This window comes from Chrysoperla carnea (assembly GCF_905475395.1).
Source record: "Chrysoperla carnea chromosome X unlocalized genomic scaffold, inChrCarn1.1 SUPER_X_unloc_160, whole genome shotgun sequence".
In the NCBI taxonomy this organism is placed as follows: Eukaryota; Metazoa; Arthropoda; class Insecta; order Neuroptera; family Chrysopidae; genus Chrysoperla; species Chrysoperla carnea.
The window spans coordinates 16080-22586 of record NW_025408112.1 but is presented as its reverse complement, the minus strand read 5'-3'; the positions used below and the strand labels follow the sequence as shown (position 1 = coordinate 22586).

Genomic DNA, 6507 nt, shown 5'->3' with positions numbered 1-6507 from the left:
TTTCATTTATTACTGGCAACAGCCATACCACGTTGAAAACACCGGTTCTCGTCCGATCACCGAAGTTAAGCAACATTGGGCACAGTCAGTACTTGGATGGGTGACCGCTTGGGAACACTGTGTGCGGTTGCCTTTTTATATTAAAAATATAAATTATTTTTCTTCTTTTCTTTTTTTTTACACACCATATATAAATATATGTTATTTAGAAATGTAAACCTTTTATATTATTCATCAACAAATAAATATTATTTTTTGTATAAAATTTTATTGCATTTATAACTCATATCATGGTTACTTTAAAGCGAGAAGTTTTTTTAATATTTCAAATGAATATAAAATAATATAAATTTTATGAAATTTATTTATTTTTAGAAATAGCAATCGCTTATAATTATAACAAAATTTTAATAATGTTTAATTTTATTTCAATAATTTATATTTATATATATATATATATATATATATATATATATATATATATATATATATATATTTTTAATAAAAATAATATACTCTTATTTAATAATATATGTTGGTCCTATATATAGGACCGAAAATATTTCTTATTTGTTTTTTTTTTTTTTAAATTGTCATTTAAAACGCTTATGCACGTTCTCCACGAATACGTCTTGCCAATTGTATATCCTTAGGCATAATTGTAACACGCTTTGCATGAATTGCGCATAAATTGGTATCTTCAAATAAACCTACTAAATAGGCTTCACTAGCTTCTTGTAATGCCATAACAGCTGAACTTTGAAAACGTAAATCGGTTTTAAAATCTTGTGCAATTTCACGTACTAAACGTTGGAATGGTAATTTACGAATTAACAATTCAGTACTTTTTTGATAACGACGAATTTCTCGTAAAGCTACTGTACCAGGACGATATCTGTGTGGTTTTTTTACTCCACCAGTTGCTGGTGCACTTTTACGTGCAGCTTTCGTTGCTAATTGTTTTCTTGGTGCTTTACCACCAGTTGATTTACGTGCAGTTTGCTTGGTTCTAGCCATTTTCAAATAATAATGTTTTTACAAAAAAACACACAATTTTAAAAATTATATTCGACAATTTGATACTACAAAGTCAAATGTTTAAATGCGAAATAAATGTGTTGTATTTATATTTATATGAAATTTCAAAATTTTTGTTGTCATATCCTATTGGATAGCTATCAGAGTATGGACTAATCAAATTGTATAGGCGTGGCTTAAAAAATCTTTAATGCTTTATATAAAAAGGCACAATTGTACCGGCGCTCACATACATTACAATACTTGTGAGGTTAACACACGTGTTATCCGTTCGTTAAAATATTGTAAATAATTTTTTATTAAAATGACTGGCAGAGGAAAAGGTGGAAAGGGTCTTGGAAAAGGGGGTGCAAAACGTCATAGAAAAGTTTTGCGTGATAATATCCAAGGTATTACAAAACCTGCAATTCGTCGTTTAGCACGACGAGGTGGAGTAAAACGTATCTCTGGTTTAATTTATGAAGAAACACGTGGTGTACTTAAAGTATTCCTTGAAAATGTTATTCGGGATGCTGTTACATATACTGAACACGCAAAACGTAAAACAGTTACAGCTATGGATGTTGTATATGCATTAAAACGACAAGGTCGTACTTTGTATGGTTTTGGAGGTTAAGAAAATATAATAATTTACTTAAAATATTTAGTAAATTTATTAAAGAATATTTAATACATCCGATAAATTTAAACAGGCTTTCCTTTTTGGGAAGCCACTAATTTTATTTATATAAGAGTAAATAAATTTGTTAATAAATATAACATATTATATAATTTGTTTACAACAAATTATTTTGTTTATAACATACATTACCAAATATTTTTATTTTTTTTTTTTATTGTAATATATCTGCAATAATAAATTATAATTTGTATATTATCTATTTTATTTTACAATAACTTATTGAATTTTTGAAAAAATTTTATTATAAATTAATATACTATTATATTTTTTATATATACAAGTTAAGAGTAACAAGTATCGATAGGAGATTATCGAATTTATAACTAATAAAACATTTCGCCTTAATCAAAGAAAATAAAGATTTTGCTATACCATTTTTTATACTTTCAATAAATAATTTATTATTAAATTTTTATTATTTCATTTATTTTTTAAAATTATTAAAAATATTTTTCTAATAATTATAAGCGTACATAAACAAGTAGTAAATGTAAAATGAAAATAATAAAGGTAATGTAATGCATTTGCATTACACTGATTTACGATATATATTCCGCGATATCCTTTATTATATTTAAAATTAATAATATTGATATACTAATAATAGATATATTCAAGCTATTAATATATAAAATTTTATATTAAATATGATATTAATAATTGTTTATTTAATTTTTTTGTATATATAAAAATAATTTACTCTTATTTAAAAAATTTGATGGCTCTCTTAAAAAGAGAGCCGTTTTTATATGTTGATGTATTTTTATGTTATCAATTAAATAATATTTTCGATTTATTTATTTTGAACTTGTATATTTTGTAACAGCTTTAGTACCTTCACTAACAGCGTGCTTTGCCAATTCACCAGGTAATAATAATCGAACTGCGGTTTGAATTTCCCGACTTGTGATTGTTGAACGTTTATTATAATGTGCTAAACGTGATGCTTCAGCAGCAATACGTTCAAAAATATCATTAACAAAACTGTTCATGATACTCATAGCTTTACTAGAGATACCAGTATCAGGATGCACTTGTTTTAATACTTTGTAAATGTAAATTGCATATGATTCCTTGCGCTTCCTCTTCTTTTTCTTATCACTCTTTGATATATTTTTTTGAGCTTTGCCAGCTTTTTTTGCTGCTTTTCCACTTGTTTTTGGTGGCATTGTTACAAACAATTAATATACACAGATAGTTACAGAACACCAGTCAGTATATGTATGAGCGTGTCGTGTATACAACTAGCGTATTATATACGCGAAGATGGATATAACAATAAAAATGAATACTACTCTCTGATTGGCTGAAAATAATACTATAAGGTGATTGGTTTATTTTTAAAGTTTTATATTTTATAAATATTATAAATTAAAATACCCAAATAACATTTTAAACATTTATGTTACAATCCCCGTAACGTACACATCTGTGTGATTATATTTACAAAAAAAAATATTAATTAAATAAATTTATTCGCTATGTCTGGACGAGGTAAAGGTGGTAAAGTAAAGGGAAAGGCAAAGTCAAGATCAAGCCGAGCAGGATTACAATTTCCTGTTGGAAGAATTCACAGATTATTACGAAAAGGAAATTATGCTGAACGAGTAGGTGCTGGTGCCCCAGTATATTTGGCTGCTGTTATGGAATATTTGGCTGCAGAAGTTCTCGAGTTAGCTGGTAATGCTGCCCGTGATAACAAAAAAACACGTATCATTCCACGTCATTTACAATTGGCAATTCGTAATGATGAAGAATTAAATAAATTATTATCTGGTGTAACAATTGCTCAAGGTGGTGTATTACCAAACATTCAAGCAGTGTTATTACCAAAGAAAACTGAAAAGAAAGCATAAATTAAAAACATTGCATTAATTTTTATAATAATAATACATCGATCATAGGCCTTTTAATAAAAGGCCACAAATTTATTTAAAATAAGAGTAAAAATTATTTTTATAAATAATATATTATAATATTTTTTTAAAGAATCAATTTAAATAATTATAAATTAATGATTCTTTTTTTTTTTTTTCTTTTTTATATGTTATTATGGAAATAATTCATCATATTATGATGACATTTAGGTAACATATTATAAGAATATTCATAAAATATTATCAAAATAATATTGTATTATGATGATATTTAGACAAAATATTATAAGAATATACACAAAATATTATCAAAATAATATCATTAGATAACAAAACTGTTCATGATACTCATACCTTTACTAGAGATAAAAGTATCAGGATGCACTTGTATTAATACATATTATCACAACATCACAAAATATTTTTTAAAAGGAAAAATTTTTTAAAAATTATTATAAAATTTGATTGAATTAAATTTCAATTTATTTTTTTAATAATTAAAGAAAAAAAAAAGCATATAAACTTTCTATTGAAAATGTTATTTTCAACTAGATGGCCAAGTGAACTTTGTTACACAAACAATATATGACGTATTCGTTATTTAAATAATCAGTATCCTTTGATATTATATCAATACGTTACTCTCTTCTTTTGATACATATTAATAAAATTTCAATTTATAAGATTTTATGTCAATTATATAAATAATATTATAAATTTTCTAAATACATAAGTTAAGTAACAAAAAATTTGAATAACAAGATAAATTTATATATTATGTTTTAATACTCGATACTATAATATATCGCATCCGTTACCAATTATTCGGTATCCTTTGATTTATACACAGAATGAACCAAAAATATGTATCAAATTTATTTTATTTATTTATATATTTAATATTATTATTATTATTTTATATTACAAAGTTTCTTAACGAAGCTTACAATGATTTCTCATATCGTACTTAACAAAATTATTTAGATCATATAAAATTTAAATTGTTAAAAAATTTTTATATTTATTATTATTATTTATTTTTATTAAAATTACATAACATAAAATTAATAATATTTTAATAATTATATAAATTAATTCTTATTTAAAATAATCTTATATTAATCTCAACAAATACTCTAATAATATATTTTGTCATAAATTTTTTTATATTTAAAATAAATATTATAATATATAAATACTTATATCAGTATAAAATTTCTTTATATAATTATGAAAAAATTAATTTAATAGTTAATTATTGATATTAATGCATAAATAAAAGTATTTTCTAATGAAATATATTTTGTCAATGTTCGATTAACACATTTCATAATAATACGTTTTCATTATTGACAAAAAAAGTTTTTCTAAAAATGAAATCTTATACTATAATATATATATTTATATATTAAATTTTTTAATTATTTATATACTAATAATTTATAATAAATCGATATTAAATAAAAAATAAAAATATATACTTTTTAAGTTTACCTTAAAAATATTATTGTTTTGTATGATTGAAATAATTAATATTAAACTATGTTTATTAATAATTGTTAATAAAAAAATTAAATATATTTTAATTTATAAAATAAATATTATTATTAAATTTATAATTTATTATTTTATATATTATAGAAATTGAAAAAATAAATCATGTTTACTACGACAGTAAATTAGAAATACTATTTAATTTTTATGTGTTTTCTACATGGTACTTTGACTTACATAGGGACTTATATTATTGTGAATAATGATATAATTGAAAACCTTTATTTTTTATTTGATAGAATTATTATATTTTATCATTTAAATATTTATAATAAATACATTATTTTTATAAAGTAAAAAATATGGCCGAAGAAAATTCTACAGCTGTTGCAGCAACTGCGGTTACTGCTGCTTCTACAACACCAACAAAAAAAGCAACAGCTTCTGGTGCTAAACGTACAAAACAACATTCAAAACCAACACATCCACGTACATCAGAAATGGTTGTTAACGCAATTAAAAATTTAAAAGAACGTGGTGGTTCATCATTACAAGCAATTAAAAAATATTTAGCTGCAAATTATAAAGTGGATTCTGATAAAATTTCACCATTTATTAAAAAATATTTAAAAGCTGCTGTAACTGAGGGAGCCTTGGTACAAACTAAAGGTAAAGGTGCATCTGGTTCATTCAAATTGGCTGCTTCCGCTTCATCTAATTCTTCAGCTAAATCAAAAGTATCCAAAAAAGAAAGTGGAGCAAAAGGTTCAGCAAAGAGTGCTAAAAGTAAACGGGCACCAAAAGAAAAGAAAGCCACAACTACATCATTGGCAGCCAAAAAGCCTAAAGCAAAAAAAGCGACTCCATCATCATCAACTGCTGCTAAAAAAGTTACTGCAAAATCATCAGCGGCATCAAAAAAAGCACCAGTTAAAGCAAAACCAGCAAAAAGTACAAAATCCGCTGCCAAAAGTAGCCCTGCTCGTAAACCGAAAGCACCAAAAGCTAAGAAAGCTTCTGTTGCCAAATCATCTCCTACAAAAATTAAAAAAGCAGCACCAAAAAAGAAATGATCTGTTACTTTAATAATATATTGAAATATTTCATTATTTTTGCTAAAAAATGAAAATAACATAGGCCTTAATACAGGCCACAAATTAATATTTGATAAGAGTAAATTATTTTTTGTATAAATATTTTATAAAATAATAGTTTAGAAACATTTGCCACAGTCAGTACCACGGATGGGTGGCCACTTGAGAATACTGTGTGCGGTTGCATTTTTATTTAAAATATATGGTATAATAAATAAGTATATATTTAAATTGATTACTTCATTGAAAATTTTAATAATATACTTTAATATTAATGATATTTATGAAAAATATATATTTGTAAAAATTTTCATTTATTACT

The 6507-nt window shown here is 24.0% G+C and overlaps 1 non-coding gene across 1 annotated transcript; it reads left to right on the top strand.

Annotated features, from left to right (window-relative positions):
* Positions 1 to 14: 14 nt before the first annotated feature.
* Positions 15 to 133, top strand: LOC123303930. Its single transcript, XR_006535997.1, has one exon. It is a non-coding gene; the product is annotated as a 5S ribosomal RNA (ribosomal RNA).
* Positions 134 to 6507: the final 6374 nt, after the last annotated feature.